Source organism: Hemicordylus capensis, chromosome 5, assembly GCF_027244095.1.
Source record: "Hemicordylus capensis ecotype Gifberg chromosome 5, rHemCap1.1.pri, whole genome shotgun sequence".
NCBI lineage: Eukaryota > Metazoa > Chordata > Lepidosauria > Squamata > Cordylidae > Hemicordylus > Hemicordylus capensis.
The window spans coordinates 22,918,528-22,946,036 of NC_069661.1; the positions used below are offsets into that span (position 1 = coordinate 22,918,528).

The 27,509-nt window shown below is 45.5% G+C and overlaps 1 protein-coding gene across 1 annotated transcript in view; it reads right to left on the reverse strand.

The window, feature by feature from the left end:
* GPRIN3 (GPRIN family member 3) overlaps positions 1-21,488 on the reverse strand; it is a 76,142-nt gene extending 54,654 nt beyond the window's left edge. Inside the window, exon 1 of the mRNA XM_053256686.1 lies at positions 21,046-21,488. The gene's annotated coding sequence lies outside the window, so the exon portion shown is untranslated. The remainder of the gene's footprint in view (positions 1-21,045) is intronic.
* Between the last annotated feature and the right edge of the window lie 6,021 nt (positions 21,489-27,509).

A 27,509-nucleotide genomic window follows, 5' to 3' on the forward strand; every position in this document is an offset into this window, starting at 1 on the left:
AAACATGCTACTGCATGTTCCAAACATGCAAAGAATTGTAAATGTAAGGATTGGAGGCAGCTGATGCAACACATAAAAAGCTCATCAAATCAGCAGTCTCTGTTCTGAATGAGAATCCACTTAAGCCCTATTCACATGTTATGTTCAACACACATACACCTGTGTTCAGCACACACAGGTACAGATCTGGACGCAGATACAGTTATTCACTGTTATGTTGCATGCAGGCAGAGCTGTACACTTCCTATCTGTACCAAACAGTTAAAGAACCCGTACCCTAGGTTTACTTTTGAAATAAACACATGCACAGACATCCACACAAAAACATGCAGGTGTGTGCAGATATCTGAACATAGGAACAACATAATGTTTGAATAGCCACCTAAAGGCGCAGTGGGAAATGACTTGACTAGCAAGCATGAGGTTGCCGGTTTGAATCCCCACAGCAGCAATGTAGGAAGATGCTGAAAGGCATCATTTCATACTGCGTGGGAGATGGCAATGGTAAACCCCTCCTGTATTCTACCAAAGAAAAACCACAGGGCTCTATGGTCGCCAGGAGTCAACATCAACTCGACGGCACACTTTACCTTTACATACTGAAGCTTGCTATTTATTTATCAGATTTGTACACCGCCCCAAACTTTTGTCTCTGGGCGGTTAACAAGAACATAAAACAAGTTAAAAACATACACAAAAACTTAAAACAATGCAGACAATTTAAAAATAAAGAACAGATTAAAACCTAAAAATTTGAAAAACTGAAAAAGCTTGGGTGAAGAGGTCGGTTTCAAATGCTTTTTAAAATGGGGAGGATCGCATTTCAGTAGGGAGCACATTCCACAGTCTCAGGGCAGCAACCGAGAAGGCCCATCCCCATGTGGCAGAAACCAAGAAGGCCCGTCCCTTCTGGCGGCAATTGGAGACGGACCTCTCCAGACGACCTCAATGGGCAGAGGGGGTCATAATGAAGAAGACATTCTCTTAATACCCAGGGCCCAAGCTATGATGGCACAGTCAATCCACATAGTTCAGCATAAGCAATATGGCAGCCATCTTTATTAAGGAAAAAGATAACTATTTGGAAGAATCAACCAGGCCATTTGACATGCAGTGTCATGTGTACTAGGACCTGATTACCCTATTATAAACCAAGACTTCACAGGCTAATAACTCAGGAAATACTCACTGGATCATATTTCAGAACAAAAGCACATACTTTTCTGTAGTTCTAAATTTTCCAATAGATTTAAAAAGATTTTCCCCCCTTCAAAAAAAGAGAAAGAAGTATGTTACCCTTGGCCAAGGATAAGTCACTTACACGTGATAACTGACACATTAGGGATCTATTTTCAAGTTTCCACATTTTAGTAATTAGTCAGCAGATTTGCACCAAACTTGAACAGATGGTGGCATTTGTCCCCTATTTGCTTTGTGCCAAATTTGAGACAGACAGTTGGGATGCTATGACCAATAGACAGGTCAGGGTTTATAATAATGGAATGAAGCTTTTACACCTCACCTTAACAGTGTAATACACACCACACTAACATACCTGCCAACATATCCCTATCTTCCCATTCAGGTAAATGGGAAAATAGGGACAGGCTGGCAGGTATGCACTAACTTTGAACAAGATGCAGGAGTTCTGCAGATTTAATAAGTAACTAAACACCTGTGATTAGAATACCAGTCACCACAAGGCTTTGTTTCAGCAAAATTGCTGCAGAGTTCAAAGTCCACAAAACAGATCAGAAGAGATATAGATATTTACATATACACATTATGATTTCAACAGACCAATGATGGTTTTATTAACAGATTATCCACCCAAAGCACTCTCTGCAATGCCATTTTAAAAATCAACATGTGCATTTCCACTCATCACAAAGTGCTATCTATTGTTTCTTTATTTTAAGTAGTTTTTGGCCTGCAAACACATAGCAGGCCCTACCTTTTCCTCCCACAATGCCCTGGAACGACATGACAACTGGGCATCATAAGCAAAAGAAAATGGCAGCTTCCAACTAAATTGCAGGTGTTGGAATCCAATCCTCCTGGTGGGAGGGTGCCCCAAGGACAGGCATCAGTTAGGTCTTGATGGAGCGCAGTTGCCCAAGGAAATGGTGTGCTAGGCCTGACGGGCTCCCACTCTTCTCCCCTCCCCATAATTCAAGTATAATGTGTATGGCAAGGGAAATAATGGGCTGAAAAAGAGAGGGTGCACAGGCTCAGAGGCAGCTTCAACTCAATCTGGAAGAAATACAGTGTCAGGGATGGATCATGGGCAGCCAGCACAGGGTAGTTGAAGTTGGTACCAACCAGGGCTGAGCAGAGAACCAGGGGCAAAGGAACAGACTAGGACTGGGGTCTGGACATAAGCTGAAAGCCGGAGGTGAAGCCAAACTAGGGATCACAGACATCAGAACTAGGAAGACCCTGATACTGTGGCAAAGCTTTGCTCCGAGGAGAAAGCCTTACCTACTCCAGGAAGATCCAATGAACAGCCTGGCTGGGAATTCTATGATCAGTTCAGTGGTCTGCCAAACAAGGTAGCTTCACTTAGGGGGTTATGGCTCTCAGCTTCCACACAGGCAGCCCCTGGCAGACAAGAAGATAGATTTATTTATTTAATTTATCTCCCGCTCTTCCTCTGAGGAGCTCAGAGTAGTGTAAATGGTTATTTTTCTCCTCACAACAACCCTGTGAGGTAGGTTCGGCTGAGAGATACAGGACTGGCCCAGAGTCACCCAGTGAGTTTCATGGTTGAATGGGGATTCAAACTCAGGTCTTCCTGGTCCTAGTCCAACACTCTAACCACTACGCTATGAGCCGGGGCTGGCTTCAAGGCTCAGGAATGTTGGGTAAACCCACAGCAGGGGTCTCACTACTGATGACTCAAGCACCCCCACCCCGCTGCTGCTCCTATTCACCATTGCTGCTCACTTGCCCATTCAGTACGAGAACTGGGACAGGAGCAAGAAGCAATAGCAGTCGCCACCTAGTGGTAGTGAGGTGTGGGCCCAGAAGATGAAGGAGAGCAAGTGGGAGATTTAAGAGGGACTGCAAGATCAAGTGTCAATCTGTATGTGTGAATCAGCCATCACAGTTTTCCACTGGAGTCAATTCACAAATTTAGCAAGTCATCAAATGAGTTGCACGTATATGTGAACCAGCTCAATGCCTACTAAAAATCAAAGTAAACATAATAACAGCTTGTTAACTTGCAAATCACTGAAGAGCAGAGAAGCAGTTCACATATTTAGATAATTGTGGTGGTCTGTCCTGAAACCCTGGAATAGGGGGATTTATAAATCCAAACAATAAATACCTATTACTTTAAGGTTGTTTTCTTAAACAGTTAAAATACAGCAGTGTCAACCACTTCTATAAGTATATCAAACAGAGATATTGTAGAAGAGAATGTGCAAATTTGTCTGTTTCCAAAGACCAGCAACAGAAGCCAGCTTTAATATCAACTGCATGGTTGTATGCTTGAATTGACTCACTGCAGTTACTATTTTTGTAGCCATGCACATAATTTAGCCATTGTGCCTCTGCTCTACCTTCCCTTAAGATAAAATTAAGAATTCTGATCCCTGTACACTCTGGGCTTGAGATGCAAAACTGAGCTCCATTAGCAGTTTGTCCTTGACTTATAAAGATTCATGAAATAATTCATCGTTTTATGCAGCACCCAACGGGTTGGAAGAATTAAGGATTCCAGCTGCATCACAAAAGAGCTTCCTGTTTCATAGCAGCCTTATCTGGTGGAGTGGATAAATATCCATTATAATGCATTGCCTAATTTAAATGCTCAACCTGCACAGCTAAGCTCTTGTCAAAAAGCGAAACTCATTAGCTTGTGCATGGCCATGGGCTACCCCTAGCACTGGCACAAAAGGCTAAGCTCTCTTTAGCCAAGGAGATTGGGCGGGGGGGGGGTTTGAATATTAGGACATTACCACAAGACTTGATGTTCACTAGCTGAAACAGCTTTAGAGGATTAGATCAGGGGAACAACTCGAGGTTTCCCAGCTGTTGGACTACAACTCCCATCATGCACAAACACAATATATTGTGGAAGAGCTGGGAGAGATCATCAGGCGATGCGGTGCAAGATGTTATCAATTTGCTGATGACACCCAAATCTATTCCTCAATGTCAACATCATCGGAAGAACACATAACCTCTCTAAATGCCTGCCTGGAGGCAGTGATGAGTTGGATGGGGGATAAACTGAGACTGAATCCAGATAAGACAGAGGTACTTATTGTGTGGGGTCAGAACTTGGGAGACAATTTTGATCTGCCAGTTCTGGATGGGGTCACACTACCCTGGAACGAACAGGTATGCAGTCTGGGAGTGCTTCTGGATCCAAGCCTCTCTCTGGTGTCTCAGGTTGAGGCAGTGGCCAGAGGTCCTTTCTATCAGCTTCGGCTGTTACGCCAGCTGTGTCCGTTTCTAGAGATAAACTACCTCAGAACAGGAGTACATATGGTGGTAACCTCCAGACTTGACTACTACCTTTTAAAGCCCTGAACGGCTTAGGTCCATGTTATCTTAGAGAGCGCCTTCTTCTGTATGATCCCCACGGCACATTAAGGTCATCTGAGGAGGTCCGTCTCCAGTTACCACCAGTATGTCTGGTGGCGACTCAGAGGCAGGCCTTCTCTGTAGCTGCTCCTGGACTGTGAAATGCACTCCCTGCAGAGGAGTACGGATTTCTCCCTGCAGAAATTTGTAATTTGAACTCTTTATAGGCTTTTAAGAGAGCCCTTAAGACCTATCTGTTTGGCCTGGCCTTCCAGGGTTTTTAAATTGTTGTAAAGGGTTTTAATGTACCTGGTTTTTCAGGGTTTTAAAACTGTTTTTATTATTTAACTGTTCTTTTGTGGTATTTTAAAATTTCTGTTTTAATTGTTGATTGATTTTATCTCCCCCCCCTCTAATCTGCAAACCACCCTGAGCCATTTTGGAAGGGTGGTATAGAAATTGAATAAATAAATAATAAATAATAATACTGCAATGTGCTCTATGTGGGGCTGCCTATGTACGTAGAACAGAAACTGCAGTTGGTACAGAATGCGGCAGCCAGGCTGGTCTCCAGGTCATCTCAAAAGAGACCATATTGCTCCTATATTAAAAGAGCTACACTGGTTATGAAAGAGTTTCTGGGCAAAATACAAGGTGCTAGTTATAACCTATAAAGCCCTAAACAGCTTAGGCCCAGGGTATTAAAGAGAACATCTTCCTCACTATGAGCCCCATCGCCCATTGAGATTTTCCAGAGGTTCGTCTGCAGTTGCCACTAGCTCATCTGGTAGTGACACAGGGGCAGAATTCTCTTTTGCCACTCAGAGACTCTGGAATGAGTTTCCTGCTGAAATACATGAAGAGCCTCCCCATCTCTGACAACTCTTTGAAAAAGTCTCTATAGACTTATTTTTTCACCCAAGCTTTTTAACTAGATTGTGGTTTTACATTTGTTTTAAGGTTTTTATTTCTGTTTTAACTTGTTTTATGTTGTTGCAAACCACCCAGTCATGGAAGTTTGGGGCGGTGTACAAATGTGATAAAGAAACAAATAAAATATTGTAGCTAAGGATGGTGGAGGTTGTAGTCAAACAATAGCAGTCGAGCCTCCCCTGGATTATAGAGTTTCATGATGGATACATCTACCTATGAGTAACAGAACCTTCATGTACAGAGGCAGCCTATCTCTGAATACTAGTCTGCAGGGGGAGGGCCTGAAGTGTAACCAGTGATGCTATATTTTTCCACATACAATTTTCCATTTTTAGCCTATGACATTCCATGTTTTCCCCACTATCAACTTCGCAATGCCTGAACCAATATGAACCAAACTGGGTACAGTTGTAGGGACACATAAGGACACCTCAACGGCGTAGTTTGTGATGATGCCATCCACTCCAATTCAAGATGGCGACCACGTAAACATTTGAGACTCAAGTTGGCTAACTTGTGAACTGTCAAACAGATTTAAAACAAATTTGCTATAGCTGTAGGGACATATAGCAATGCCTCAAGGGCATAGTTTGTAATGTCATCCCCGATTCAAAGTGGCGGACATGTGAACTTTTGCAAATGGGAACCCATTTGGATCAAATCTGGACACCACGAACGCATAGTTTGTGATGATGTCATCCATCCCAATTCAAGAGGGCAGATGCATGAATGTTTGAAGCTTAAGTTGGCTAACTTGTGAACTGCCTAAGCGATCTGGAACCAAATTTAGTCCAATTTTGGGGGGTAGTGAAAGGAAAGTAGGCTGATTAGGTCTTACTAGAACTTGTTCACAAATTAACATAATGAAAGAATGCAATATCAAGGAATTGGTCACTTTTAAACTTATAATTAATATTTTCCAAGTGACTAGTGTAAGGAAGCATGCATTAATATATAATATAGGCATACTTGTTGGGCATGCTAAAATTAGTATGTTAACAATGTTCAGTTCCACCCCCACCATACAGTTTAAACAACGCAAGGAAATGTATGTTATGAGTTGTGTCTCACAACATTCCCAAGTGTTCCACTAAAAATGATTTCAATGTAAAGCTTTGAATTGTTTGAATTCAGAATTTAAAGCACACTCAGCATGCCTGACTTTTCCCTCTCACCCCAAGTATTCTGATCCAAGTATTTTTGACTACTGAAAAAGACTTTAGAGATATTTTTACAGAAAGTAAAATGAACATAGCAGTTTTCAGTTTTGTTTACTGAATAAGTTACAAACATGCTATTTTAGATCCCAACTGAGTAAAGCCACTGGGCGGGGAAAATCCAATTTGAAATTGTATGGACAGCCCACATCACTGACTGGAAAACTCTAAGTCCCTATGATGATTTAAAACACATTGGAGACTGCTTTACTGTGGGACATTGCAAATGAGCCTCAGCAAAAATGTTTCCTGCAGTTAATCCCTATATAACTGCCATCGATATAAGCACATAAGAACTTTAAAAAGCAGTGCCGCCTACAAGTTCCTACTTTCTTCTCTTGGTGTTAAATTATTCAACCATGGGCAAAGAAACCTGACCACACTTCCACTTGAGGAAAGGTGTTAAAAAGTATGCTCAGAATTATGCAAATACAAAGGTCTGTGCAATTCCCGCCCCCCTAACATATGTGCTTTAAAAAAAAATTGGAATGTTTGCAAACTTCTGGTGGACTGTTTGCGTTTTGTCAACATGGCGTGTGAGAGATAGGAGAGAATGTATTGCAAAGTAAGTGGTTTTAGAGATGTAGGGACACTGAAGACGTATGACTGGGGGACATCAAGATGAGCCATATAGCCATATAGGGCAGAGAAGGTTTACAACCTGAAGACTGCCCTTTTATTATTTATATACACCACCTGATTGATACATAGATATATCTAGGTGGTGTGGCCATTATGGCTATTACTTTTCAGTAATGGCCATAAGGACTAGAATCTTGCTTTCTTTTTATTTGGTGGTGGTTGTTTTAAGCACACAGTTTGACTATGCCTTTTGTAGGCCACATGACAGGAAGTTCAACAAGAGCAGCTTCTATCTATTGCACATCTTCCTGACATGTCACTATTAAAGACTTGGGAGTCTTCCAAACATTACAACACAAAAAAGTTGTCCTTCAGCAGGAAACAGCAAGATGGAACACAGAGGCATATCTGTGATGATACCTTGGCTCTTAGACATGCCACATTCAAGGCTGGTTCACACATGCATGTGTATTATTTATTTGTTTGTTTGTTTCTTTATTTAACATTTTTATATCGCCAAAAACTTACGTCTCCGGGTGGTTTACAACAAAATCAAAACAGAAAAAGTAAAACATTAGTTAAAACAAAACCAAAAAATTTAAAACAATACAATTTAAAAATTTTAAAACAAAATTTTAAAACAGCATTAAAACCATTAAAACAATATTAATTAAAAGCCTGGGTGAACAGATGCATCGTTAAAGACTTTTTCAAAGGCTGTCAGAGATGGGAAGGCTCTTATTTCACTAGGGAGCACATTCCAAAGCTCGGGGCAGCAGCGGAGAAGGACCGTCCCTGAGTGGCCACCATACCTCTCCTGATGATCTCAATGGGCAGTGGGGTTCATGACGAAGAAGATGTTCTCTTAAATACCCAGGGCCCAAGCTGTTTAGGGCCTTACAGGTTATAACCAACACCTTGTATTTTGCCGGAAACGTATCGGCAGCCAGTGTAGCTCCTTCAATACGGGAGTAATATCGTCTCTCCGAGATGACCCAGAAACCAACCTGGTTGCCTCATTCTGGACCAACTGTAGTTTCCGGACTACATACAAGGGCAGCCCCACATAGAGCGCATTGCAGTAATCCAGTCTGTAATCAAGTATCACTTGATTTCTTCATATGCAGCTGATTATGAGCAGCTGATGTGTGAACTGAACTGACTGAACAGCACTGCATTTGAGATTATAGTCCCGTCCAGGCATTACCAAAACTGGGGGTGCCATACTCATGTAGAGCATTACGAAGGATGTGTTTGCAAGCCCCACCCCAAAGCTGGTGCACTTTTTAGCCTCGCCCCCTGCTGTCCATGGTTACATCATTTGTCAGTAAAAACAAAACACTGTACTTGTAGTGAGATTTCCCCCGTGATCTCAATGCTGGGGAACCTACTGTACAGCTTCTCTGGCTTTCTGATAACACATGAACAGGGCTATGATGATAGTTTCATCTCTGACTGTGATGGCCATTCATGCCTGCAAATCACACAGAGGCTGGACAATCATCTGCTGGGGATGTTCTAGCTGTGGATTTCCTGCATGAAGCAGCGGGTTGGACTTGATGGCCTATACGGCCACCTACAAATCTATTTATTTATATTCCGCCCTTCGTCGTAAGACCCGAGGGTAGTGAACAGCAAGATAAAAACAGTTCCATTAAAACATAAACACAGAACAAATACAGCTAGAAGTTTAAAAAGAGCAGAAGACAGCTCACTGGGCAAAAGCCTGGTTAAAAGGGGCAGTCTACACTTTCCTTCTAACGGCTGGGAGAGGGATCCATGCAGGTCTCAGCTGAGAGCGAGTTCCACAGCCTGGGAAAAAGAACTGAGAAGGCCTGTCCTGTGTGCTTGACAAAAGGGCCTCAACACGTGTTGGCATACAGAGCATCTAGTCAGGTGGGCAGGGTCAGCTGGGAGCAGACTAAGGCACATGGCCATCTCTTGATGTTGCAGTTCTCAAGTGACAGATACACACATATGTAAACCTGACTTTAGCTGATGCTATTCACAGATGTAGGACTGAGGCCAAGCCAAGCACAAGGTAGACTCAAATTAACAAGGGAAACTGGGCACTTGCAAAAGGGTCAGTGGCTATGGCCTCAGTCACCAATCAGGTAATCCACCCCAATTCTGAGGAAATCTTGATTTGTGTTGCACCTGTATTCATGTTTGTACACTTGTACATGTGTCTGTGTGAATGTCTGTACCTACGTTCATTTAAAAAGCTAACCTGGGTACAGGTTCCTGGTGTACCTGCATTCAGTAGAACATGTGAATAAGTGTACCTGTGTACAAGATTGTACAAGTGTTAAACATAACGTGCAAATAGTGCTCAAGCTCCTCCTAAAACGCTTGTATAAAAATACAGCTTTCCCCGATCTTTCCAACACGAACTACAAATCTAATTATCAAGTTTTAATCATTTCTTACGAATACGACAAATATTTGTATACCGCTTTTCAACAAAATGTTGTTGAAACAAACAAGTTTTTGTTTGAAATGCGGTGAAAAAGAAAGAAAGAAAAAAAGAAAGAAAGAAAGAACAAAGCAAGGATAGGGTGAGAATACATGGCTCGCTGACTTTGCCCTTTCTCCCGCGGAAACGACTTTCAACATTATAAGCTAAAGAGCAATCAAAATTACAGCTTATCCCCACACTTCCCACTGGCTGTTTCTTTGACAGATTCAGAGTGCCTCTGCCTTGCCTGAGCAGGCTGGGAGGTCTGTTGTCAGCTGAATTATTTTTTGTAAAGGGTGGGGAGAACGCTGCAGAGTGAGCAAAGAGCATTCCAGGGAGCTGCAGTGTTCTGATGTCGGCTGACATTTGGCTGTTCGTTCTTGAGATCAGAAGGAGAAAAGCTAAAATGAAGGTGTGACCAGCAGTCTGCATTGCATGAGGACCTCACGGTTGTCCTGGCACTGCTTTAGTGTCCAGATGCAACATGATGTGCTAAGGGTCAGTCTACACAAATGTGGTTGTGGCTTGTTGGTGGTTTGCAGTTGCTTCCTGGTGTGCCTCGGAGTCATGGGAAGCAGTGTTCTCTCTCATTTTTTTTTCATCTGTGTATGGAATGAGTTTTGTTCTGGGTGGCAGTATCAAGGCACTGTGTCCTCATCTGCATTCAGAATGGGGCCTTCCTGATTCAACCTGAGCGGGATCCTGATTCAACCTGAGCGGATCCTGATTCAATCCTGATTCAATCCTGATCCTGAGCGGGATCCTGATTCAATCCTGATTCAGCCTTCCTGATTCAACCTGAGCGGGATCTAAAATTAACTGAGCGGACACCCAGAAACTTGTGAGCATGCGTACGTGCACATGCCTTAGAGGGAACATGGTTGGGGAGGGGTGTGAGACCTGCCCCTCCCTGATAATATGAGGCAGACTTGCTTGCACTTCACTGACTGCCCTCGGCCTTGCTGAGTCCCCGCCCCTCTTCCTGTTGTGTCTCCTCCTGGCAAACCTCTTCTTGCCACTGCTTTATCGTAATTGGTGGCCTGTGGTTCCTGCTCCTCCAACTTCCTGTCGATCCTAGGAGAGGTCTCCTTCCTCTCTCCTGCTTCCCACGCATACGGCTGCATGCAGAGCCAGCCCCATCTGCCAGCTGATGGGTGGTGTGCTGGCCCCGCCCCACCCCACCTGACAGCCCTTGTGGGTACTTTGCTGCTGGCAAAGATCATATTGCTGGCTTGATCCACTCCATCAGGGCTATTGAGCCTGTTGGATCACTGGCGGGCTTGTTCAGGATGGGGCATACGACTCTTTGACAGTGCTAAAGTTCTTCCAGGACAGTAACAATTCTGGCCTCAGGTGCCGATAGAAGGGGACGTGCATGTCACATCTATACATTTAATTCTCTTAAATTTAATTCTCTTAAATGTACCCGACACTAATTGCATGTGTGGAGCAAATGGGTTGGCGGCCGCGGCCAGGAGCAAATGGGGCGGCCGCCGCCGCCGCCAGGAGCAGCAGGCAGGAGGAGGCAGCCACTGCCAGGAGTTGGGCAGGCAGGAGGAGGAGGCAGGCCGGATTTCTGACCCACCAGAAAGCGGGGAGGGGGGGAGAAGGGGGGGAAGAAGAGAAGCGGGTCAGCCAGCTGGCCCAGTTGAGAGCAATAGCAATAGCACTTACATTTATATACCGCTCTATAGCCAGAGCTCTCTAAGCGGTTTACAATGATTTTAGCATATTGCCCCCAACATTCTGGGTACTCATTTTACCAACCTCGGAAGGATGGAAGGCTGAGTCAACCTTGAGCCCCTGGTCAGGATCGAACTTGTAACCTTCTGGTTACAGGGCGGCAGTTTTACCACTGCGCCACCAGGGGTGGTGCAGGGGGCAGCAAGAGGGGGCAGCAAGAGGTGGTGCAGGGGGCGGGGCGGCCTGGCCGCTGAAAACAGGAGGCGTCAGCAGCCTGGCTGGCAGGAGGCTACTGCCAGGAGTTGGTGGGTGGGAGGAGGTGGCCAGAGAGCAGGGTTGGAGAAGGAGGGGAGAAGAGAAGCGGGCCAGCCAGCAGGCCAGAAAACCAGCCAGCGTTGGGCAGGGGGGAAGCAGCCGTGGTGCCGGCCTGAGGCGCATATGCTCTGTGCATGGCCCAGCTAGTATTTAGATATTTCCCCCAAGGGGAATAAAGTCATCTTTGCACATATAAAACCAGAATGTCAAGGAGGAAGCCGGGCTGTACCTTGCGCTGAATGCAAATTACTCTGAGTGCTCAAATTTCATAAATAAATATTTTTATCCCACTCACCACCACCCTCATTTTGTTTGAACAACCACCTTGTAAAGTATGCTCGTTTAAGAAAATGACTGGCTGAAGGTCAACTGATCAGCTATTTGAACCTGGGTCTCCTTAATTATGGCCCACTAGCCACCGAATGGTGCCGCAGGGAAATGCTTGACTAGCAAACAGAAGGTTGCCAGTTTGAATCCACGCTGGTACTATAATAGGCAGCAGCAATATAGGAAGATACTGAAAGGCATCATCTCATACTGTGCAGAAGGAGGCAATGGTAAACCCCTCCTGTATTCTACCAAAGAAAACCACAGGGCTCTGTGGGTGCCAGGAGTTGAAATCAACTTGATGGCACATTTTACCTTTAGCCTGTATCCTAGGCCTTGGCAAATTTTCCTTGTATCTAGGAGCCAGTCCCAAAATGTAGGAGCCAGGCAACGGACACTTGACAAAATTACCAAATTTGATGGCGGACATTGTGGGGAGGGGGGGTTAAGTGGGATTCCCTTTATCCCCTTTACAAATAACATAGTTCAAACAGAAACAAAGCTGCCGAGGACAAATAAAGATTTTATTAAATTAACTGTGACTCTGAATCTCCTAGTCAAGGCAACATGGCTCCCTGGTGCCCAAAACTGGTCAAGCCCTGCTGTAGCCACTATACCAACAGTCACTGCAGAGCTCTCAAAGAATGAAGTGAACACTGGGCCATTCCCACTGTCTTCTACAGTAGTGCTTGAAGCTAAGGAATGTGGAGAAAGAGTTACTCTTTTCTTTCCATCTGCAGCCATTTTGTATTTCTGCAATGAAAGGATCTGGGACAGTACTATCTGCCTTAACTTCAGCTCAGGCTGTCCATAGCTAAAAGGTGGACATGGGGAAGGCCCACTACCTTTCCCGGAACCTCCTAAGTACAGCACCCTTCTCAAGATGCACCAAGGAGCTATACAGGTGGCCCTCATTATCAGCAGGGGTTCCATTCTAGCCTACAGACGTGGATAACAAAACCACAGATAATGAGACCTTGAGTTAATGGGAACTGGGGGGGGGGAGGTTCACTGAGATTAAAAATGAGCTTAAAAGTGGGGAGGAGGCAGAAATAAGAGCAATAAAATACTGTATCATGCTCTCCAGCTGTACAAGAATACTCCACCCCAACCCCCAATTCCTCTGATTTTTGGTGGAAAATAAAGGAAAAAAATTGTTTTTAAGAGCCACAAAATGACTCCGTGCTGCAAAATGGTGGCCAGAAAGGACATCTCCGTACACCCAGGAACTTCGGATAGGCAAATTTTGCCTATTTTTCTGAACCATGGATAACGAGGTTTGATTTATATAGTCCAACCATGGAAACACGAAACCGTGGGAGCCCGGAACATGGATAATGAGAGTCACCTGTAATTATACATAAAGTAAAGGTAAAGTTGCACCACTGAGTCCGTGTCGACTCCTGGCGACCACAGAGCCATGTGGTTTTCTTTGGTAGAATACTCGAGGGGGTGATCATTGCCATCTCCTGCACAGTGTGAGATGATGCCTTTCAGCATCTTCCTGTATCGCTGCTGCCCGATATAGGTGTTTCCCATAGTCTGGGAAACATACCAGCGGGGATTCGAACGAGCAACCTCTTGCTCCCTAGGCAAGTTATTTCCCCGCTGCATCATGGTGACTCTTAATGATAATACCTAAAAACAGGTTCTCAAACTGTGATCTGTGGACCACCAATGGTTTGCATGCTCACCACGTGGTCCACAGAAAAGTTGCAGAAGAGATGGAAATATCTGTAATTTGCCCTTCACTTAATGTTTTTATATTATACATGAGTTGTGTCCTTTGATTTGTAAAATAAAGATGAGTTTTATTAAGTAGTCCTTCAAGAACCCAAGCAATTCTCAAGTGGTCTGCAGCGGGGTGGAGAACACTTTGGATACCTCTACTGTAGAACACTTGGTCATGAAATTGACTGGAGGGGAGGAGATCCTGGATGAAATGTCACCCAGGCTTGCACCAAAGCAAGATAAAGTGTTGTTGAACTCACTAGGACAAGCAACCACAATACGATCAGATTCAACACATATGCAAGCAGAAAATTTCCAAGAACTTCCAACACAATTACAGTGGACTGCAAAAGAGGACCTCAAAAATGACGGAACTAGTAAAAAGGAAGCTGAAAGGGAAAGTTGAGGGTAAAATCTCTCTGGAATCCTTGAAAGTTATTTAACGACAAGAACAGAAGCTCAGCTAAACGTATACCACAGATTGGGAAATGTACCAAGGACAAGGGAATGCCAACACGGTGAATGAACAGAGTCAAATAAGCTCTAAAAGGCAAGAAGGCTTACTTTGGGGGGGGGCGGGGAAGCCTTGCCCAAATGAGGAGGGGGGAAAGAATACAAACACTGGCAACTGACATGTACGCTGACAACAAGAGATGTGAAAAAAGAATTCAAGGAGCATATTTCCGAAAAATGGGCTGACATCCTGACTAACCAAGCAGAAGTGCTACATGAGAAGCGTTGGATGTCCCCACTCAGTCCCTAATACAGCACTGGTGCTTGCATGTGGTGGGGCAGGGGATGAACTCTCACAACTTTCCCTTCCCCCAGAAGCCCTCTGTGCCACCTGAAAATATGTCCTTCAGGGCTGCATGACCCTCAGGGACATACTTTCCAAGTAGTACACAACACATCTGGGGGAAAGGGAGGTTGCTGAAATTTGCCCTGTGTGTGTGCCATGGCCGTGTTAGTGAAACCCATCAGCAGCACCAGTACTTCTCATGTAGTCAGAAACAAATGCCTGCTAACTGAGCAAAGAGGCACTTTTTAAAGTGGTGATTCTTTTCTATTTAGTAGGGAGAGAGCAACTGGCCCTCCAGTGGTAGTTGTTGATGTCTACCTTATGTTTCTGTTTAGAAATATGCCTTTGGGGGACAGGGAAGCATTTTACCTATTTATTTTTCTCTGTAAACCACTTTAAGAACTTTTGTTGGAAAGTGGTCCATACATATTCATAATTATTGTAATGCTAACAATAATGTTTATATATCAGAAGCAGGAAACCAGCTGGAAAGTGTAGCTGGACCACTGCGGTGGTGGGAGAGAATGCAAGATGTGCTAAAGGAAGCTAAGGAAGTTGCAGAGAAGCTGGACCAATAATTTGCATCTGTTTTCAGGAGAGAAGGTGTCGGGTAGATAGCTGTAAATGAACTTACTTTTTCCAGAGAGGAAGTCTGAAGAAATGAGTCACATCAAGGTGACAAGAAAGGAAGGGCTGAACCACAAATTTAAAAAGCACCAGGCCTGGAGAGCATCCACCCAAGAGTTCTTAAATAACTCAAATGTGAAACTGCTGATCTTCTAACAAAAATATGTCACTTGTCCCTTAAATCAGTTACCCTATCCGATGACTGGAAAGTAGCCACTATAGCACTGGTTCTTTTAATCCAGGAAATTTAGTGGCCAGCTAGCTTAAGACTAATTTTGGCAAAACTGATGGAAAGCATTATTAACTATCAAGCAGTCTGAAGAACAAGTCTTGCTGAAGGAGAATATCAGCAAAGGTGCTGCCTCACTAAGCTTTTAAAGTTATTTGTCAACAAGTATGTGGACAGACAAAATCCATTTGATAGCTCCATAAAAAGTCAAACCGGTGCTCAACAGCTACAAAGACGGCAATTTCATGTAGGGATCATAAGGAAAGGGACCAAAAATATCACAATGCCTTTATACAAATTAAAGGTGCAGCCACATTTAGAATACTGTGAATGGTTCTGGTCATATTTTAAAAAGCATACAGATTTTTGAAACGTTATCTGTAGATCTGCATATCCGTGGTTGGGTAAAAGACACCTGACCTTGGCATACACAGGAGAAAAAGGGAAAAGAACATGCTGACCTCGTATATTTGCAGGTTGCCGGAAATGCTCATGGAAGGCATTTCAGGCGACCATTTTTTGTTTTGGAGCCTCAAAATGGCTCCTTTTTGAAAAAAGTGTGGGGGAGCAATTTTCGGGGCACAGCATGATTCAGGGGACCACCAAAGTATCATAGGCAGCTTCCCCCAGCATTATCCCCCCAAATTTGGCCTACTTTCAGTCATTTTCAATGGTTTCCCAAAACATCTGGGAACCTAACCCCCGCAATCCCATAGCCCCCAATGATTCAATATTCATGGTTTCCATATCCGCAGTTGCAGGTGGGAACTGAACCTCCACAAATATTGAGGTCCTCCTGTACTATAATGCTGGGAAAGCTGCAGAAAAGAGCAACCAAAATGATCAAGGTGTTGAAACAAGGAAGAGTGAACATGTGTGGGGTCTCTCTCTCTTTTTTTAAAGGCAACTAAGAATATGGTGACAACGGCAGAGGTTTATACAATTATGCATGGTGTGGAGCTGTGGAGGTAGGAAGGAGATGGAGAACTGAACCCCCTCGGATATAGAAGTCCACCTGTATCTTCCAAGGCTATCTGAAGTTGATCAGCTACCATCTTTTTTATCACCTTGTAAAACCAAGGGAGATTGGATAATCTATCATTATCCATCATCGAGGGCTCTAGGGTCGGCTTCTTAAATAAAAGTCTCACGATTGTCTCCTTCAAACATGGAGGAATCCTGCCCTCCCTCAGTGAGGCATTTATGATGTTGACGAGGCCATCTCTACCACCTCCCTACTAGAGGATATAAGCCGTATTGGGCTCAGACCCAGAGCTGTGCTCCCTCTAACAGGGATTCCCAGATGTTTTTGACTACAGCTCCCATAACTCCCAAGCAAAGGCTATTACAGCTGGGGATGCTGGGAGTTGCAGTCAACAGCATCTGGGAATCCTTGTTAGAGGGAACACTGACCCAGAGAATAGGTGGTAGGCTGAACATTTCCAAGAAGCTTGTCCACATCCTCAGAAGTCACAAATTGAAACTGATCCATTGTAATCAAACCAGAGGAGTTACTGGACACCTTTGCAATTGACCCCACCAAACCCATGGAGCCAAACTCAGCTCAAATGTGAGAGGTTTTATGATAGTTTTCATCCATCCTCATCATGCTTTGGCAAAAATCCCACTATATATACACACAGTATACATCATCATCATCATAACCTGTGAAGTCAGTTCGTTTAACCAACAGCAACTTCCCCAGGATTGCTCAGTTGGGAAATCAGTTTAAGTCAGGGTTTCTTAACTTTGCGTCCCCAGATGTTGTTGGACTACAACTCCCATCATCCCCAGTCATGTCCTTTGTGGCTGGGGTGATGGGGTCAACCACATCTGGAGACCCAAGGTTAAGAAACCTTAACCTTGGTTTAAGTGGAGACTCGAGTCTTCCACATGCAAACCCATAATTCTTGTCATTCACCACAATGGCTAGATCTCTGTATGGCTCAGTCATATTGCTGTGTTTCATTAAGTGCTTAGCAGAGCAATCTGAAGAATCAGTGAATCAAGGATTCTGTGGCCTTAACAAAAGATAAATTTTTCTCACAGAATGTGCCAAGTTGACATGGGAAACGTCCGATATTTTGAATGCCATTTTTTAATATAAAGACACACTTCACCTGCAAACATTCAATAGCCTCCCTCTTAAAGGACAGAATCCATCACATTTGCATGTGAGCATCTGAGGGGCCTTAAATAAAGATGCCACAAGGCCGCCTTGCGTTTTTCACAGGCTGTTGTCTTGTTTTTCCATTACCTGTGCAGAGGAAGTAATTCTATTCTGTGACTGTGGGGTTGCTATGGTAATGACTCTTCTCTACTGGATGGCCAAAAAAATAAAAATCCAAAACCACATAGCAGCAAAACTAAAACGGGTATGGACAAAAACCAGCAGTTAGTGCTCCTGCAAACCCTCTTGTGTGGCTCCTATTCATTGCAATGGGATACACACAGGAACAATCTGTATTGGATGATGCCCAAGCATGCTTAACCCCACAGATTCTTGGTCTACATAAAGCTCCAACAGAGAGCATATTTGTAATTCCCCTCCCCATTTTTTAAACAGCAAATAATCCTTTACCATTCAGTTAATTTTCTTTCTTTTTTAAAAAAGTGCCCCACCCAGACCTTGCATTTGTAAAAAAAAAAAAAGCACCACCAAATAAATATGATCAAGCCAATAAACAATTAAGCAACTGCTTTTGCCAGAAACATACATGTCTTGCTGCTGCTGAGGTTTGCTATAGACAAGCAGCTCCTTGGAAACAGGAAGAGGAAACTCAACATGTTTGTTTAGAGATTAAGTAAAACTTTGCACCCAATCAAATCTGTTCTCCCATTCATTCTGAGCAAATTATGTCCTCTCTCTCAAGCTCCCTAAATCCAGTGGTTTCAGTCACAGGTGGAGAGGCAGGAATACTTAGACAAAGGGAGTTTTACTCCAGAAAGCATTGCCATTTCTAATAAAATTCAGCCTTCGCACAGTCGTATTCAGGCATTATGTTGTGCCTGTACTCAGTTATCTACACACACACACACTTTTGTATGAATGGCTGTAGCTGCATTAACTTCTAAAGTAAACCTGGGTCTAATTCCCTCAAGTGCATGGTAGAGGTAGAAAGTGTACTGCTGTATATGCATGCAATATAACATGCAAATGACCTCCTGTGTACAGATCTTTACTAGCCCTATTCACATGTTATGTCCAACACTCATCCAAGTGCAGTGTGCACAGGTACAGATCTGTACACAGGTACAGTTTTTCCACACAAGATGCTAATGGGATATTATGTACAGCAGCATATTTCCCCTGTGTATCAGGCATTTAAAGGCCCTGTGCCACTTCATGGCACAGCAGGTAAATGACTTGCCTAGCAAGCAAGTGGTTGCCGGTTCGAATCCCCGCTGGTATGTTCCCCAGACTATGGGAAACATCTATATAGGGCAGCAGAGATATAGGAAGAGGCTGAAAGGCATCATTCTTCTGCTTATCTTCATGGTTATGTTTAACACTTGGATTTAGAGGTTAATGAAAAGGCAACACCTGTTAAAGTCAAGATTGCACTATCTTGTGCTTGAAAAGGGAAAGAGTGAAATTATTCCACAAATGTAATCTGAAGCAGGGAAATGCTTGACTAACAAGCAGAAGGTTGCCAGTTTGAATCCCCGCTGGTATGTCTCCCAGACTATGGGAAACACATGTATCGAGCAGCAGCGATATAGGAAGATGCTGAAAGGATCTTAAGCGGGAGGAGGCAATGGTAAACCCCTCCTGTATTCTATCAAAAGACAACCACAGGGCTCTGTGGGCGCCAGGAGTTGACACCGACTCGACGGCACACGTTATTTTACCTTACCCAGGTTTACTTTTAAAATGAATGCAGGTACAGTCATCCACACAAAAACATGTAGGAGTGTACAGACATCTGTACACTTGTACAACATAACGCCTCAACAGGGCTACAAGTGTTCAATGTAAGATGTGAACAGGGCTACGGACCAGTGGAAATTGTGACCCATTCCCCAAACTACATATGTGCCTGTAGTAATCCTGTATTCACACAAACATTGCCAAAATTGTTACCCATTCTTTTAAGTACTTAGTTGAGGATTAAAAGCTCGATTTTGTGCGCGCGTGTCTGTGTGTGCGCACACACACACACACACACAAAGTTACATATGGGCAAAGCAGAGTGATGGTATGTGCTCTAAATAAAGTACCTGCTTGCATGCAAACCTTGATTTCCCTCAGGCTTATAGCTCAACCAGAAACAGAGGAGTTAAAGGGAGTAAAGGTCTAAGACTGCAGAAGGATCATGTACATGAACACCACTTCAGAAGCGTCTGGCCTCTCTGAAGGAAGCATCAGGGCCTTTCACCCTGACCTTGCATCTGGACAAAAGTTCCCTCCAGTGCTTTATTTCAGAATAAATCATCTAACCGTCAAAATAAGTCATAAACAGTTTGTACATATGTCATGCATCTGGGCCTCCATCCAAGTAGTTTGCTTGGTTCATCTTCCCTGTGATGATCATTGTGAAGTCCTCTCCAATCCCTACTCATTCCCTTCTAGAGAAGAATAACAACCTCAAAGGCGTTTCAGAGGGAGAGGAGGGAATCGGCTGGAAATCAGAAAAACCTTATTTCCGGGGGTGGGAGGGTGTGTACGATTTGACCGATCTAATTTACAGCTGATGCAAATTAGACCGGTGACAGCGAGGAGAAGGCAACTATCCCCTTTCAAATACATTGTTTTGCAGTAGAGCAAACATACATTTGTTTTCATGCACTCCTGTTAAAAATGCACAAGAGTACATCGCGGGTTGCAGATGAGACCCCAGGACACCATTTCCTCTCCTACATTCCATGGAGAGAGGTGGACGGGAGGGGAGACAGCACTGTAATGTCAACCATGCATGTCTGAGAGCTCCCAATTTCCACCCCACCAAAGAGCCGCCTGCAACCCTTTTTCTGCATGTCTTTCGCGTCTGGCCGGGAATTCGGGACCTTTGCAAAGAAAATAAAAAACTGAGTTCTGAAGGTGCCTTAACGCAACCGTGATTAAACTTGTTTCCAAAGTTCACCTTTAGGATGCAGGTGGTTCCTTCCTAGCGCAATGAAGATTCAACCAAAACAAAAGCTCCCAGTTATATACACAGTTCGGGGGAGAAGGAGAGAAAGGCGGGAAATAAGAGATTGCTAGGAAGGTGGCTGAATGTTTTCATTTGGGTTTACTACCGTGCGGCACCATCCGGAGCAGGCTACTCCGAAGCCAATCCCACTGAGTGCAATGGCCCTTACTCCCTAATGCTCGGAGGATCGCAACCCTGCAGCATGATCCTAACCCTCTTTACTCCGGATTATGGCCATGAGATGCATTTGCTGGGAAGTGTGTTGTTTAGGACTGCAACCTGAGTTCTTTCCTCTCCCGCCTTTATATCCGCAGCCTGCACAGAAACGAGGCCTCATTATGATTATTTATTACTACTATTATTATGTCTGCTCTGCTCCCTGTCTTAGCAGATGCACCAGAGTGGGGGGCGGGGGGGGAGTCCAACACAACGCGATCGCCTGCAAGCCCGGCTCCCTTCCCCTGCGCCTCGCTTACCTTCAACAACCAGGGCGAAGCAGCAACAGCAGCAGCTGCAGCAGAGCAGGCAAGAGGAGAGATGACCTTGCAGAGAAATTCCTCATCGGAGCAGGAAGCGGGCCGACCCGCTTTTTTCCTTCCCGCGCAGACGGTCGTGCGAAGACAAAAGCCCAGCAACGCTGAAGGGTCAAGCCGCGGAACTGCCGGGATCTCCCACCCCGACGCCTCGCTAGCCAACTGGCAGAGAGGAAGGAGCCACAAGTCGGCAGAGGAGGCACAGACAGACGCGGCTGCTCTCCAGCGACTCGCAATCAGCAGTGTAGTAGGTGCTCTCCTTGGGGGCGGTCCAGGTGTCTCCGGAGGGCGTTTCTCGCCGCGCCGTGCCGTGCCGGGTGGGGGTTGCTGCCACTGCTAGCAGCTCAGAGAGTCTCTGCCGCTACCCCCTTGCCGCCTTCCGCAGCTCTGCTCGCCTGCAGGAGCTGAGCTGAAGCGCGCTAGGCGAAAAGAGACGGCGCGTCATAGGCACGCATTGCTGCTGCTGCTGGCAGCGGCGGCTGAGAACTGGGGAGGAGACAAAGCTGCCCCGGAGAGCTGGAGCAGAAACACAGGTGGGGAGACGCAGTCTTGGGTCCCTGCCTCTCCCCCTCTTCCCCGTAAACGCAGATCAAAGCCTCCCGCCGCCGCCGACTCCTATTTGGAGAAACTATCTGAGCTCAGTGAAGGAGTACCCTGGAAAGCAGGCCTGGAACGTGTGGACGAAGAATAAAGAAGGCAGTAGTCCCTTGAGTGCCACCTAATGGCGCAGCGGGGAAGTAACTTGCCTAGCGAGCTAGAGGTTGTGGGTTCGAATCCCTGCTGGAATGTTTCCTGAACTATGGGAAACACCTATACTAGGCAGCCGCTATATAGGAAGATGCTGAAAGGCATCATCTCACATTGTGTGGGAAATGGCAATGGTAAACCCCTCCTGTAATCTACCAAAGAAAACCACAGGGCTCTGTGGACGCCAGGAGTCAACACTGACTCCACAACACAACTTTAGTCCCCTGCTAACTGAGCAGAGACATCTTTTTAAGTGGTGATACTCTTATATTTAGCAGGGGGAGAGCAAATCCAGTCCCAGCACAGCACCCCTCCAGTGGCTGTTGCTGGTGTCTCTACCCTGTGTTTCTTTTTAGACTGTAAGCCCTTTGAGGACATGGATGGAACCGTCTTATTTATGAATTGTTTACTTTTCTGTATTAACCGCCTTGTGAACTTTGGTTGAAGAGCGGGATATAAATATTCGTCGTCGTAGTAGTATCTCTGGCTGCCTGCAGAGTGCTCATTCCATTCACTTCTGGAGCCTTTTCAGACATGTCACATGTCTGTACATGAGAACATGTGTTCATAGTCCCACTGCATATTATACTCAATGCATGTACAAACTAGGCCCATTCAAACATTAAGTTGTATGAGTGTTCAGATGTCTGTACACTCGTACATGTGTTTGTGTGAATGTACAGTTGTCCCTCGCCAACTGTGGGTTTGCCAATCGTAGATCTGAGTATCTGCAACTGGCAAACTGTCACCCCCTTGCTAACCGTAACTTGAGTATTTGCAGTTGCCGCATTAAAAACAAAATCGGCCTTTTGGGGGGGCCGATTTCTAGGGTCAGGGGGTTGATCCGAGGGTCAGGGGATCATTTATGGGGGTCCGGGGGCAATTTTGGGTGCGTTGGGGTGATTTGGGGGCATTCGGGGGTCATTTATGGGGGTCAGGGGACCTTTTTCCGGGGGTCAGGGTTTTTTCTTTTCCTTTTTTGGTGGATATTAGGCACTTTGGCATTCACAATTCCCCTAACCTTCTGTTTACAATGTAATTCTATGCCTCACCAACTGCAAATTCTACCTCGCCAATTGCGAGGGTTTCCAGGAATGGAAAGAGGGACAACTGTACTTGCATACATGTTAAAAGTGAATCTGGGTACAGGCCTCTCAAATGCATGGTACAGATAGGAAGTGTGCTGCTGTACCTGTGTTCAACATAAGCTGTGAATGACTGTACCTGTGTACAGATCTATATCAGTGTTCCCTCTAAGGCATGTACATGCGCTCACACATTTTTTTGATGTCCACTCAGTTAATTTTAGATCCTGCTCAGGTTGAATCAAGAAGGCCCCACTCTACTCTGAATGCATGTGCGCACATATTGCCTCGATACTACTGCCCAGAACAAAACTCACTCCACATACAGATTAAAAAAAATTAGAGAGGACACTGAGCTATACCTGTGTAAACTATATGCTTATCGGAACTGAGGAAGCTGCCATTTACTGAGTCAGACCATTGGTCTATGTAGCTCAGTACTGTCTTCACAGACTGGCAGCGGCTTCTCCAAGGTTGCAGGCAGGAATCTCTCTCAGCCCTATCTTGGAGATGCTGCCAGGGAGGGAACGTGGAACTTTCTGCTCTTCCCAAAGCAGCTCCATCCCCTGAGGGGAATATCTTACAATGCTCTATGCTGGTCAATGACCGAAATAAAGAATTTATCTACAGTGCTCACACATCAAGTCTCCCACTCATATGCAACACTCATATGAGTGACACAATGTGTGAATGGAACTTCTGTGTACAGTGTTCAAGAAGGCCAGTTTGGATGAAACTACTGATGTGTGTACCTCTACTGTTTTGAGGTGCATTAATCTGAATTGCCTCCCTACATGTGGTCCCAAACAGGTATTTGTAGTGCCTGTAGAGAGGTGATCCAGATTAACAACCCCCTCATATGATAAAAGGGACATGCTGAGAGCACATCTTGATGTTTGCTGGCTTTATCATATGTGCCAGGCTGTGTATTTTCTGTACTAACCCACAGATCTGTGTACCTGTGCAGTTATGCACATGTTATGCTCTACACATGTAAAGCAGTACACTTTCTATCTGCACCATGCCTATGAGGGGCCTGTACACTTTTAAACACACATACACGCATTCATACAAAAACATGTACACGTGCACAGAGATTTATGCAAACATACAACCTAATGGACTGGTTTGGACAAACACCTCCCAGCACATGTGATAAAGTCAGGGGCATGCCGAGCGTGTGCCTGCCCTGATGTCACGGGAGGTCGCCCTGACACATGGGGGAGACATTCATCTGGTCTGGCTCGCTACCTATGCTCCAAAACCTAGCCGGTGGGTGGCCATTGTGGCTGGGATGGTGAAAGCTGTAGTAGTCCAGCATCCTGGGCACTAGTGTTCCCTCTAACAGGGAATCCCAGATGTTGTTGACTACAATTCGCATAATTCCCAGCCAAAGGCCATTGCAGCTGGGGATGCTGGGAGTTGAAGTGAACAACATCTGGAAATCCCTGTTAGAGGGAACAGTGCTGGGCACCCAAGCTTGAAAACCTAACGTATGACACGATGCCAAATATAAACACTTTAAAACTAAACCACAAAGTCCAAAACCTATCTAAAACAACAGACTGGAGGAGTGAAAATAGGTGTAAAGGTAAAGTGTGCCGTCAGTCAATTTTGACTCCTGGCGCCCACAGTGCCCTCTGGTTTTCTTTGGGTAGAATACAGGAGGGGTTTACCATTGCCTCCTCCTGCGCAGTGTGAGATGATGTGTTTCAGCATCTTCCTATATCGCTGCTGCCCGATATAGTACCAGTGGGGATTCGAACTGGCAACTTTCTGCTTGTTAGACAAGCATTTCCCCGCTGTACCACTTAAGGTGACTACACTATAAAAAAAGCGGATTCAAGACTAGTAGTTGGTTGTCATTAAAGCGGTGGTCCTCTATTTAGGGTTAGGGTTAAGGTATTTAGCAGGGGGAGAGCAACTGTCCGTGTTTGAGCCAGCACAGCATCCCTCCCAGGGACTGTTGCTAGTATCTTCCCTTTGGGGCCACTGAACCATATTCTCATTACTTTTGTTATGCAAACGGCTTTGTGGTCTGTTTTGTTGAAAAGTGGTCTCTTCATTATTCATTCATTCATTCATTCATTCATTTAACATCTTTGTATACCGCCTAAACATTTGTCTCTAGGTGGTTCACATACAATATTATGTAGAATATATACATAATTCTAATTCTTCATACTCATAGTAATGATCATCTCGCCGAGTGAGAGGGAAGATCTTAACACGTCTTCTAAGAGCCAGAAGCCTCACTTGGCAATAGCAATAGCAATGGGTTGGTAAGAGATGCCCCACTCAGTGGGGTTCAACTTAAACATGCCGCAAAATGAAGTGGCGATGAGGTGGTGGGAAACAGAAGCGGCAGTGTGACCCCGGGGGGTGGATCTACCATTGGGCGACCACGTGCAGTGAACATGGGTCGCCCAATGGGGCCAGGGCTGGGGGAGTCGCAAGGCATACGCTGCCCACCTTTGCAGCCTGAGGCAGTGTGGGGCCATTAGTCCGCAGGCCATCTGTTTGCCACTGCCAGTGATGGGGAAGGAGGTGGGTAGATGTGGGGGGGGGGAGAGAGCGAGGGAGGGATGGGTAGGTGTTTGGGGGCTAGCAGCAGCAAAACATCCAACCACCGGCCATCAGCCACACGGTTAGTGGTGTGAACAACTGTACCACATCAGACAAATGCGGTGTGGGATACCACTTTCAAAAGCTCAGCCACATTTTAATAAAAAGCCTCTCTTGCAATACAGACTAGAGGCGCCTTTTTAAAAGTGGTGATTGTCTTTATTGAGCAGGGGGAGAGCAACTGGCCCTATCCATCCCTCCAGTGGCTGTTGCTGGTGTCTATCTTATGCTTCTTTTTTAGATTGTGAGCCCTTTGGGGACAGTGAGCCATTTTATTTCTATCTGATTATCTATCTATCTATCCACCCATCCACCCATCTATGTAAACCACTTTTGTTGAAAAGTGGTATATAAATATTCGTTATATTTGTATTCATAGCAGCAAGAAGAAAAGTTCTAGTCCACCTTACGCTTGCTGTGCTGGCTTTGTACTTGCAGGGAATTTGTAAGGTAGAGGCTCGTTGGAAAATACTATCCCTCAACTGCAATATGAAAGGGTGTCGTCTGCTTGTCCACCTTATTCCATTGCAGGACCAGGCTTGAGAAAGCTGGAGACCTAGTTGCTGTCCCCTAAGCATCAGATTCGCAGAGGAAGAAGCCACAAGATGTGGTGACAGTCAACAACCTGGATGGCTTGAAGAGGGGTTTGGATAACTTGATGGAGGAGAGGTCTATCACTGGCTACTAGCTGGAGGGCTATAGGCCACCTCCAGCCTCAAAGGCCTCTGAGTACCAGTTGCAGGGGAGTAACAGCAGGAGAGAGGGCATGCCCTCAGCTCTTGCCTGTGGGCTTCCCAGAGGCATCCGGTGGGCCACTGTGCAAAACAGGATGCTGGACTAGATGGACCTTCTTGGGCCTGATCCAGCAGGGCTGTTCTTATGTTCTTAAGTTACATCAGCACAGAGAGCACAGGGGGAGAGGTGTTGCTTTAAGCACCCTGAGCCCAGACTGCTTAGAGCCTTAAAGGTCAATGCTAGCACTTCAAATTGGGCCGGAAAGCAGCAACTGCATATTAGCATCGTTCCCTGACAATCAGTGTTGTCATCTCTCCAGCTGGCATCAATCACCAATGCCAGCCATTAGACCCGACCAGCTGCAGTTTCCAAACACAATTCAAAGGCAGCCTCAAGCAAGCAGAGTTCAGGCAGCCATTGAAACCAGGGATGAGCGGAGCAGATCAGAAATTGAATTCACTAGTGGATCTCTGAATGCTTTGCAGGGTCTCTGAATGTTTTGCAGCAGCCCTGTCACTCATACTGCCCATAATCTTCACCGCCAAGGGGAGCAGGCCACCCGCGGCGGCGGCAGGGGCAGGCAGGCTTCTCCTCCCAGTCCACTTCTGGCCATCTCTCGGCTTCTTTTATGACGTCAAGACATGCAACGCTATCTAGAACTGGAGTGCGCAGGCACACAGTCCCAAGAGAAGCCATGCGGACTAGGGAGGAGAAACCCTCCACCGCCACCAAGTGGGGTGGCCTGCTCCCCCAGCAGTGAAGATTATGGGCAGTATGATCGGCGGGGCTGCTGAGGGCAATGGTGGCACGGAGGGCAGCATAATCCCCCCCATCAAGTGGGGGGCCCTTGCAGATGGAGGGGGCATGGATTGGGTGGTGGCGTACGCTTGCTTTGTGTGCACTGGGGCCCCTGGAAGACTTTGTCCCTGGGCCGCCGGGCAGTTTGCTATGTGCCTGCTGCTAGCTGTCTAACAATAGCAACAAGAAGAAAGCTTTCCTTCCACCCACTCCACTTTCCCAAATTAGGCTGCTGAAATGAATAAAGCAGGGGGAAAGCAGGAGTGGACTGGAGCATGGATGGACAGTACTCCCTCTAACAGGGATTCCCAGATATTGTTGACTACAAATCCCAGAATCCCCAGCTGCAATGGCTTTTGCTTGGGGGTTATGGGAGTTGTAGTCAGCAACATCTGGGAATCCCTGTTCGAGGGGACA